Raw genomic sequence first — 12,175 nt, 5'->3', positions numbered from 1 at the left:
TTTATATCCAGCCAAATTATCACTTAAATATGAGAGCATAATAAAAATACCTTTAAGTATATAAGTCCTCAACTTGCCACATAAAGTCTCTCCTTGAAAATATTTTTGAAGAAAGTAGCCAGATAAGTGAACGTTTATCAATAACAACACAGAACTAAGATTCTATACAATGGCAACGTGGCAAGTCACAGGAGTAGAAGAGACCAAAGTACATGAAAGCATGCTAAAATACTTGTCTTCTTTGGAAAAAGATTTATCTATCAACCTCCCAATTCCATAGCCCCCCCCCCAAAAAAAAGGAGAAGAAAAGAGAAAAATGAAACATATGTAAAAAGAAACATAGGTAAAAATAGATTAAAATAGACATAAAAATAAAGATGGTAGAAAAAAGTTTGAATATATTAAAAATTATATAAATGTTAATGTACTAAACAACAAAAATATTGCCAAATACTATTTAGAAGAGGTATGTCTGAAGCATGACAGGAGAGTTGAATAAAAAAAAGATATATCAGGTGACTTACTTATCAAAAGAAAGCTGGTGAGTTAATATCAAACAATATAGACTATAAAATGAAAGGTATCATTAGACAAACAATTCACTACAAGAATGTTAAAATTTTAACTTATAAAGAAGATACTAAAATGTTCATAAATTGGCCTTTAGGGGTGGGGTGCCTGGGTGACTCAGTCAATTTAGCATCTGTCTTTGGCTCTGGTCCTGATCCCAAGGTCCTGATGTAGAGTTCCTCATCTGGCTCCCAGCTCAGGGGGGGAGTCTGCTTATCCCTCTCCCTCTGCCCCTACCCCCTGCTTGTGCATGCTCTCTCTCTCTCTCTGAAACAAATAAAATCTTTTTTATAATTGCCCTTTAAATAGTTAAAGTAAAAATTGTTAGACCTATTGGACATCTAACAAATCCACATTTTAAGAAGAGATTTAAATATATTTCTGTCTGTTGCTAGGTCAAGCAAACAAGCCAAGTCAACAAAGACATAGAAGAGCTGAACAACAAAATTATAAGTCTAATCTAATAGACATATATAGAATTCTTTATTTAACAGAGAATATATATTATTTTTAAACACACATAAAATATTAGCAAAGTAACCCTTAACAGATTTCTAAAAAATAAATACAATATAGACCAGGGGTTAGCAAACTATAGTCTGCAGGCCAAATCCAGTCTGCCACCTAGTTTTATTTTTATTTTTTTTTAATATTTTATTTATTTATTCATGAGAGACTCACAAAGAGAGAGGCAGAGACACAGGCAGAGGGAGAAGCAGGCTCCATGCAGGGAGCCCGATGTGAGACTCGATCCCTCGTCTCCAGGATCACACCTGGGCTGAAGGTGGGGCTAAACCGCTGAGCCACCTGGGCTGCCCCCTGCCACCTAGTTTTATAAATAAAGTTTTATTTGAACACAGCCATACCCATTCATTTACATATTGTCTACAGTGACTGTATGGTCATTTATAGAGCTACAATGATACAGACCATATGGTCCATAAATCCTAAAACATTTATTTTCTGGCCCTTCACAGGATAAGTTTGCCCAATCCCATAGTCTATGATCAACACACAATTAAGTCAGGAGTTAACAAAAAAAATTATAAATTTTAAAGCTTCATGTTTTGGAAATTATGAAGGTAAAAACTTAGAAGCTCTTTTTTAAATTTTATTTTTAAGATTTTATTTGAAAGAGCATGAGCAGGGGGAAGGATAGAGAAAGAATCTCAAGAAGACTCTATGCTGAGTGAGAGCCCAATATGGGGCTCAATCTCACAACACTGAGATTATGACCTAAGCTGACATTAAGAGACAGAAACTTAACAGACTGAGCCACCCAGGTGCTCAGAAACTTGTTTAAATAACTAATAAGTAAAATAAGAAATCATAATGGGAATTCAAAATATTTGAAACTGATGGTTAAGATGTAGAAGGTAGCAGCAGATCACTGTATTCACTGTAACAATTGGGGGGGAAATGGATAAACTGAGAAAAATCACATTTCTTTTTAAAGATATTGGAAAGCTATAGATATGAAGAAGTCTAATGGAACTAAATATCAAGCAGAAAGAACTCTTCTAAGATGAATTGGAGATTAGTGACTGCTTTCCTCTCTGAGGCATTTGCTGAATCTGGGCATGGACTCCTAGAAATTGGACTCATCAGAGCAAAGGCAAACCTGCTGAGAGAGAGAGAATGAGAAAAAAAAAGGCAGTTTTTAATGGCCATGTAGGCTGGCTTAATAAAGTAGAATCTCAAGAAGTCTCAGATGCACAGCTGGTTTCCCTACCTGCCAGTCCTCCCCCACAGGATTTATACTATGTTCTGTGCAATAGAGGAGTCTATGGGTTAGAACATAAATTCAGGGAAAGATTTTCTGAAATACTATGAGAAAGAGAAGTCTGCTTGAAAAGAAGGCCTGCAATAAGCACAAATTAAGCATCAATCTTAAGATATTTGAAACTAAAAGTAAACTGATCCAGCTCAATATCAAACTGGATTGAAGTAATGAGTCTATCATTTCAGCTATCTCAGAGAAGAAAGGGTTGTTCTCTTTCTGGGAAAAAAATAACACCTACTTCAGATTATATGGATATTACTATACAAGACAGAGAAAAATAGAGAAAAGTAGAAAAAATAGTAGGAAATTGGACCTATAAGCAAGAGAAAATATAGACAATAAAAAGAGTCTCACAGGTCATCCAGAATTGGAATTAGAGTAACAGACAAGGACTTTAAAATAACTATTATAAATATGTTAAAGAAAATAAAAGACAAGATGGGCAAAATGGATGAAATGATAAAGAATGCCAACAAAGGAATTGAATTGCTAAAAAAAGGGGGGGGGGATATTCTACAATTGAAGAAACACAATATTTTAAATTAAGAATTAGTTAATCCATCTTTACACTTCCCCTATGCCTCACTCCAGGTTGCTGTGTCTCCCAGACAGGAGTTTGTGCACACATCTGGTACCCTAGGCTTTGCAATTGCCTCCCAGAACACATTGATTATGTGGCTATGGTGGTCAATGGGCCTTACATTCCAGGGTCTCACAGAACTGTAACAAACAAACAAACAAAAACAAATTTTAACTGCCTATCCCCTCAGGGAACAGCACAGAGGCAGTAGACTGAACCATCCAGTTTTTCCACTTAAGGCCCTTTTTTAAAGATCTTAAGATCTTAAAACTGCCATCTGAGGGTCACTAATTTAACACAAATCTAGGAGCCAACTGCAATCCCCTTCAGAGAAAGAGGAGGCTGGCTAGTGCCATGTTAACACTCCCTCTACCCTGCCTCAAATCTCTTGTGTCTCCATAAAAGGAACTTGTGAGTATGTCTGGCACCCTGGTTTTTGTGGCTGTGGCCCAGAAGATACAACTCTTAGATAGCCTAGCTTTGGTGGCCGGTATGACTTGTGTTCACGGGTTCAATAGGATTCTAGCAAACACAGAAATAGTTCTTAACTGGCTATCCTCCCAGGGATCAGGTGCAGAAGAAACAAAGAGAAATAATCATCTCCCAGTATTCCCCTGAAAGAGGTGTACTTGCATACTTTAAAAGCTGCCGCCTGAGAGTCCAGCTTCCGATCAGCCTACATCTCGGTGCTGACTGAAATTCTTTCTTCTGGGACACTGACACGCCTTGGCACACCCTCAGGAACTGGGAGCCCCTAAGAACAAAGAAGGCTGCTTGGACAATTATAAAGGTTTGAGAGACAACCAAAAGCTAGGGTAGGATTGAATGATAAGTTCATCTCCTATATGAAGCCACTTTTTCAAGACTGGGAGAGGCAGCTGTATTATCTAATGCATAGAAACCAACTTAGATAGTCAAGGAAAATGAAGAAGCAGAAGAATACATTCCAAATGAAATAAAAAGATAAAGCCCCAGAAAAAGACCTTAATGAAACAGAGTAAAGGGGTTTAACTAATAAAGAGTTCAAAATAGTGGTCATAAAAAGGCTCATCAGGAGAACAATGAAAAAACAAAATGAAAACTTCAACTAAGAGATTTAAAATATAAGAAAATACCAAACAGAAATCATACAGCTGAAGAATACAAGAATTAAACTGAAAAATTCAATAAGAGGGCTCAACATCAGACTAGATGAAACAGAAGAAAGGAGCAGCAAACTGAAAGACCTGGCATCTTTCATCCAATGCATCCAATCAAAGGAGCAAAAAGAAAAAAGAGAGAAAAAGACTGATTTAACAGCCGTATATAGAACATTCCATCCAAAAGCAACAGAAAACATACTCTTTCCTAGTGCACATGGAACATTCTCCAGGATAGATCATATTTTAGGTCACAAAACAAGTCTTAATAAATTTAAGAAGACCCAAATTATATCAAGCACCTTTTTTGACCACCATGGCATAAAACTAGAAATCAATTACAAGAAGAAAACTGGAAAATTCACAAATACATGGAGAATAAACAACATGCTACTGAACAACCAATATCAAAAGACAAGAAATCAAAAAGAGAAGTCAAAAATATCTTGAGATAAATGAAAACAGAAATACAATATACCAAAACTCACAGGATGCAGCAAAGAGCAGTTCTAAGAGGCAAATTCATAGCGATAAACACCTACATTAAGAAACAAGAAAGATGTCAAATAAACTACCTAACTTTACACTTAAAGGAAGTAGAAAAAGAGTCCAAAGTTAGTAGAAGGAAGGAAATAACAAAGATCAGAATGGAAACCAATGAAATAGAGACTTAAAAAGCAGTAGAAAAGATCAATGAGAGGATCCCTGGGTGGCTCAGCAGTTTAGCGCCGCCTTCAGCCCAGGACATGATCCTGGAGTCCCAGGATTGAGTCCCACATCAGGCTCCCTACATGGAGTCTGCTTCTCCCTCTGTCTATGTCTCTGCCTCTCTCTCTCTGTCTCTCATGAATAAATAAATAAAATCTTAAAAAAGAAAAGATTAATGACACAAAAAGCTATTTTTTTAAAGATAAACTAAACAAACCTTTAGCTAGATTCCCAGGAAAAAATAAAGAGGATCAAATAAATAAAATCATAAATGAAAGAGGTGATGGTATAACTGATACCACAGAAATACAAAAGTCTACAAGATTCTATATGAAGAGTTATATGCCAACAAATTGAAAAACTCAGATGTAAATTCCTAGAAACATAAAACTATCAAGACTAAACCATGAAAAATGTAAAATCTGAACAGCCCATACCTTTATGGCCAATTAATTTTCAAAGGGAAAAGGACAGTATCTTTAATAAATTGTGTTGGGAAAATTCAGCAGCCATGTGCAAAAATGTGAAACTGGAGCTCTATCTTCAACCAAACACAAAATGAACTCAAAATGGTTTAAAGACTTGAAGATAAGGCCTGAAGACATAAAATTCCAGAAAACAAAGGGTAAGCTCTTTGACATTATAGTCTTAGCAATGATTTTTTTTTATTTGAAACTGAAAGCAAAGGCAAAAAAAGCAAAAATAAACAAGTGTGACTATATCAAACTAAAATGCTTCTGTACAGGAAAGGGAACCATCAACAAAAGGAAAAGGCAACTAAAGAATGAAAGAATATATTTTTAAATTATATATCTGATAAGCGCTTAACATCCAAAATATTTTTTTTAAAATTTATTTATTTATTTGAGAGATAGAGAGAAAGAGAGTGCACATGAGCCAGGCAAGGGTAGAGGGAGAGGGAGAAGCAGACTCCCCACTGAACAGGGAGCCTGATGCAGGGCTTATTGTGGAGGTTGATCCCACAACCCTGAGCCCAAAACAAGAGTCAGATGTCCAAGCAGCTGAACCACCCAGGCACCCCACTTAATATCCAAAATATTTTAGAAACACATACAACTCATTAGGAAAAAATCTAATTAAAATATGGACAAGTATCTGAATAGACATTTTTCCAGAGAAGACATAAAAATGGCCAACAGGTACATGAAAATGTGCTCAACATCACTCATCAGGGAAATGCAAATCAAAATCACAATGTGGCATCACCGCACATCTGTTAGTCTGGTTGTTATAAAAAAGACAAGAAATTACAAGTGTTGGATAGGATATGGAAAAAAGGGAACCAACCCCGTGCACTGTTGGTGAGAATATAAATTGGTTTAGCTATTGTGGAAACCAGTATGGAGGTTCTGCAAAAAAAAAAAAAAACTAAAACTACTCTATGACCCAGCAATTCTACTTCTTAATATTAATCCAAAAGAAATGGAATTACTATCTCAAAGAGATATCTGTACCTTCAAGTCCATTGCCGCATTATTTACAATAGCCAAGATATAAAAACATTCATTGATATTGATAGACCTGTGTCTATCAATGACTGAATAAAGAAAATGTGGTTTTCGTATATAAGGGAATATTATTCAGCCGTTAAAAAGGAAATCCTGCCTTTTGCAACAACATGGAGATTGAGAGTATTATGTTAAGCTAAATAAATTGGCCAGAGAAAGACAAATTCCTTATGATCTTAATTATATGTGGAATCTAAAAAAACTTGAATTCATAGATACAGAGAACAGATAAGTGGTTACTAGAGGTGGGGGTTGGAGGAGAGTAGGCAAAATGGGTGAAGGTGGTCAAAAGGTACAGATTTCTAGGTACAAATAAATGCTGGGGATGTAATGCACAACGTGGTGACTATAGTTTATACTATATTGTATATTTGAAAGTTGCTAGAAGAGTATATTTAAAAAGTTTTCATTATAAGAAAAAAATTGTTAGTTGTGTGGTGATGGATTTTAACTAAACTTATTGTGGCAATTATTGTGGCAATCAGTTTGTAATATATACCTATATTATATCAATATATATATATTAAAGATTTATTTATTTTTAGAGAGAGAGTGAGGTGGGGAGGGGCAGAGGGAGAGGGAGAGAATCTCAAGCAGATTCCCCACAGAGAGTGAGCCCGATGTGAGGCTTGATCTCACAGCCCCGAGATCATGACCTAAGCCAAAATCAAGAGTTGGACATCTAACCAACTGAGACATCCAGGTGCCCCAATCAGATCATTATATTTCATACCTAAAACTAATATAATTTTATATGTCAATCATATCTCAATTAAAATTTTTTAAATACTAGTTTGTTTTATTTTATCATATTCTAAGATATTCTCTTATCATTATCAATAAAGCTGGATATCAATATAAAATATAGCAAGAAACATCTTCTATTAATCCAATGCTGATGATAATTTATTGTGTGCACTCACCCTAGTCATGTCCTCAGCTAAGCATTACTCACACAGTATTTTGTTAAAAAGAGAGAGAGAGAGAGAGAGAGAGAGAATTCATTGGCTAGATTCAATGACAGATTGGATACAACAGGAAAAAAAATCAGTGAACTTACAGACTGGTTAGTGGAAATTATGCAAAATGAAGCACAGAGAAAAAAATTAATGAAAACAGAATAGAACATGAAAGGCATGATAAAATAATCTAACTTAGGTATATTAGAGTCCTGGGAGGAGAGAAGAGAAATACTGGGTCATAAGCCAAGAATTTTCAAAATCCAATGAAGACATCAACCCACAGATTAAAGAAGCTCTCAGCAAATCTCAAGTAAAACAAATAAAAAGAAAGCCACACCCACAAACATTATAGTTAAACTACTAAAAACAAAGGATAAAAGGAAACCTTAAAAATAGTCAGAATTAAAAGACACATTACTTGTAGGAGAACAATAATAAGAATTATGATTGACTTCTCAACAAAAACTATGGAAGCAAGAGACACCTGAGGGGCTCAGTTGGTTAAGAATCCAACTTTTGATTTCAGCTTAGGTCATGATCTCAGGGCCACTGGGTTGAGACCCTCTTTGGACTCTGCACTGAGTGTGGAGCCTGCTTGAGATTCCCTCTCTCTACTTCTAGCCCCCCTCTCCCCACTCCTCTGTGTGTGTGTGCACACGCATGCTCTCTCTCCCTCACACATACACACAAAAACTATAGAAGCCAGAAAAATATGAAATAACATCCTTAAAATATTGGAAGAAGGGAACCTGCCAAACTAGAATTCTATGTCCTTCCAAAATGAGCCCCCCCCCCAAAAAAAAAGATATTTTTGGACAAATAAGTGTTGAGAGAATTTACTTCCAGTAGCACTGTATTGCAAGAAATTGTAACTGAAATTTTCCAGATTAAAGGAGAATGATTCCAGATAGGAATATGGAACTGCACAATGAAAGAAAAAGTAGCCAAGTAGATTAATATAACACAGTTTTTAACAGAAAAAGACTATCAACTGTTTAAAACAATAACTATGTACTGTAGGAATTATAACAAATATATATGTAAACTGTATGTCAACAATAGCATAAAGGACAGGAGGAAGGTAAATAGATTTATACAATAAAGTTCTTACATTATTCATGAAATGGTAAAACACTAAGTCGAGGTAGGCTGTGATACATTAAAAATCCATATTGTAATCCCTAAAGTACCACCTTAAACAATGTAAACTTTTCCAGGGTGAAGATAATGTATATTTAAGTTGTATCAGGGCATGCATTTGTTGAAACTCACCACCTGAAACATTTTAGTTTATTCATTTCATTGTATGTAGAGATTATCTCAAAAGAAAATAAAAGCATTGAACAATCAGTATAATTTAAAAGCCAATAATAGGTAGGGTGCCTGGGTAGCTTAGTCCATTAGACGGCTGCCTTTGGCTCAGGTCGTGATCCCAGGGTCCTAAGATTGAGCCCCGCACTGGGCTCCCTGCTCACTGGGGAGCCTGCTTCTCCCTCTCTCTCTGCTGCTCCTCCTGTTGGTGCTCTCTCACTCACTATCTCAAGTAAATATATAAAATATTTTTTAAAAAATTAAATAAAAGGCAATAGATAAAATAAAATGAAATTATAATACTACTTTGATTAATCCAAAAGAAGTCAGGATAACAGAAATAAAGAAACAAATGACAGGACAATTAAAAACAAAGCATTAAGAGGATAGGATTAAACCCACCCATAACAGTATTACACTGTAAATAGAATAACTACTCCATTTAGAAAACAGAAGTTATCAGACAACATAAAACAAGACAAAATAAGATCCAACTAAATGCTGTTCACAAGAAACACACTTTTTAAAAAAGATTTTATTTATTTATTCATGAGAGACACAGAGAGAGGCAGAGACATAGGCAGAGGGAGAAGCAGGCTCCCCATGGGGAACCTGACGCTGGGCTCGATCCCAGGACCCAGGGATCACAACCTGACCCAAAGACAGACACTCAACCACTGAGCCACCCAAATGACACACTTTAAATATAAGGGTACAGATTGTTGAAAATAGGACAGAAAATAATATAACGTGAGAACATGAACCATAAAACCGCTAATGCAAATATCTTAGTATCAAACAAAGTAGACATAAATAAACAAAACAAAAAGCGTCTGGCAAAATTGATCATCAAAAAAGAGAGAAGGCTTAGGATAACATAATGAATGAAAATGTGAACATAACTTGAAATACACTAGAGATTATTTTAAATAATGAGAGAACATTAGTTAAAACTTCATGTCACAAGGATAGACATATAGATCAATAGAATAGAATTGAGAGTCCAGGGATGCCTGGGTGGCTCGGTGGTTGAGCATCTGACTTTGGCTCAGGGTATGATCCTGTGGTCCTGGGATCGAGTCCCACAACTGGCTCTCAGCATGGAGCCTGCTCCTACCTCTACCTATGTCTCTGCCTCTCTGTCTTTCATGAATGAATAAATAAAGAAATTTTTAAAAAAGAATTGAGAGTCCAGAAATAGACCCATACATTTATAGTCAATTGAGTGCCAGGAACCTTCAATGTGGAAAGAACAGTCAACAAATGGTACTGGGATTCAACAATGGATAGCCAAATGCAGAAGAATAAGTTGGTCCCCTCCCTCACACCATATACAAATATTAACTCAAAATGTGTGAAACCTAAGTGTAAAAACTAAAACTATAAAACTCAGAGAAGAAAACATAGGGGTAATTCTTGACCTTGTGCTAGGCAGACGTTTTCTAAATATAACACCAACAGAACAAACAAATGAAAAAATAAATTGGACTTTATGAAAAGTGTAACTTGTAGGCTCCAAAGGATACAATCAAGGAAATGAGAAGACAAGCCACCAAAATGGGAGAAATTGTTTGTAAATCATATATCTGGAAGGGTCTAGTATCCAGAATATATAAAGAACACTTAAAACTCAAAAAGGAAAAGAAAAAGAACCAACTTTTAATATGGCCTAAGGATTTCAGTAGACATCTCTCTAAAAAGGATATACAAATGAGCAATAAGCATGTAAGAAGATCCTCAATGCCAAAAGTCACTAGGGAAATGCAAATCTACACCATAGTGAGATACTACTTCATAACAACTGGGATGACTGTAATTAAAAAGACTGCCAATAATAAGTGTTGATGAGGATGTGGTGGTATAATGCTCCACTACACACACACACACATTTCTGTGGTGGGAATGTAAATAATGCAGCCACTTTGGGAAATAATTTCAGAGTTCCTCAACAAGTTAAAGCATAGCATTACTATGGTCCAGCAATTCCATTCCTAGACATATATCCAAGAGAATTAAAATCATGTGATCACTCAGAGACTTGTTCACAAACGTTCACAGCAGCATTACTCATAATAACTAAATGCAGAAACAACCAAATATCCATCAGCTTATAAATGGGTAAACAAAATGCAGTATATCCATACAATGGAATTTCACTTGGCATTTAACAGAAGTTAAGTTTTGACATATGGTATAACACGAAGGAAGCTTGAAACATTAAGCCAGGGGATCCCTCGGTGGCTCAGCGGTTTGGCGCCTGCCTTTGGCTCAGGGCACGATCCTGCAGTCCCGGGATCGAGTCCCGCATCAGGCTCCTTGCATGGAGCCTGCTTCTCCCTCTGTGTCTCTGCCTCTCTCCCTCTCTATGTCTATCATGAATAAATAAAACCTTTAAATAAATAAAGTATTAATACTTTACTCTTAAAAAAAAAAAGAAAAAGAAAACATTAAGCCAGAGACTCCAGACACAGAAGGGAACATACGGTATGATTCCTTCATATGAACTGTTCAGAACAGCAGTGTCCATAAGGACAGAAAACTGATTAGGGTTTGCCTGGGCTAGGACCCAGGAGGAATACAGAGTGGCTACTAATGGGTATGGAGTATCTTTTGGGGCTGCGAAATGTTCTGGGATTAGATGGTAGTGATGCTTGCACAGCTTGTTAATATTTTAAAGAATGCTGATTTTTACACTTTAAAAAAGATGTTATGTTGTTTGAATTATATCTAAATCAAAAAACTTATGTCATTATATTTGAAAAATAAGACAAAGTTGATAAACTCGTGGAAAATATAACCTACCACCAACCTGATTGAAAAAAAAAAAATGGAAAGCCTGGATAATCTGATTATTCAAAAAATTGAAGCAGTTGTTAAAATCTTAACCCAAAGAAAATGTAAGTCTCAAATGGCTTTTGAAGTGGATTCTACAAAACTTTCAATAAACTCTTTCAGAGAATAAAATTTCATTCTAAGAGGCTAGTATACCAGCCCAAAAACAAGACAATGACAGTATGAAAAAGAAAAAATTATAAGCTTATTTCACTCGTAAGTATAGATGCAAAAATTCTAAATAAAATATAAATAAATCAAATATAACAGTTATAAAAATGATAATAAACCATAACCAAGATAGGTTAGATTTAATTCTCTTTTGTAAGCAAATGAGAAAAAAATTTACACTACATCCATAGTGTACTAAAATAATTTGATAAAATTCAATACCTGTTTGTGGGAAAACGAAGTTTTAGTACACTATGACTAAAAGAGAACTTTTTTAAAAAATGAACAGTTCTGAATGTAATAATTAGTTATAGGAGTCATCAGGTTGTTGCTATTTTTTTTAAGATTTTATTTATTTATTCATGAGAGACACAGCAAGAGAGAGGCAGAGACACAGGCAGAGGGAGAAGCAGGCTCCATGCAGGGAGCCCAATGTGGGAGAGCCTGGGGTCTCCAGGATCACACCTTGGGCTAAAGGCAGATGCTTAACTGCTAAGCCACCCAGATGTCCCAAAGAGACTTTCTTTAAGCTGATAAAAGGTACTCCTAAAAACACATAAAAATCATTCTAGGTGGATGGAGCAGAGGCA

General features: G+C 35.7%; 1 protein-coding gene across 3 annotated transcripts in view; it reads right to left on the bottom strand.

The window, feature by feature from the left end:
• HK1 (hexokinase 1) overlaps positions 1-12,175 on the bottom strand; it is a 119,898-nt gene that overhangs the window by 100,844 nt on the left and 6,879 nt on the right. The window contains exon 2 of one of the 3 annotated variants that reach the window (XM_025435320.3): positions 3,571-3,687. The exons of the other annotated variants lie outside the window; for them this stretch is intronic. The gene's annotated coding sequence lies outside the window, so the exon portion shown is untranslated. The remainder of the gene's footprint in view (positions 1-3,570; positions 3,688-12,175) is intronic. 3 annotated transcript variants of the gene reach the window in all.

The sequence above is a fragment of the Canis lupus genome, chromosome 4, assembly GCF_003254725.2.
Source record: "Canis lupus dingo isolate Sandy chromosome 4, ASM325472v2, whole genome shotgun sequence".
NCBI classification, from domain to species: domain Eukaryota; kingdom Metazoa; phylum Chordata; class Mammalia; order Carnivora; family Canidae; genus Canis; species Canis lupus.
Note: the sequence above shows the minus strand (reverse complement) of the source record. Positions and strands in the feature narration are given on the sequence as shown.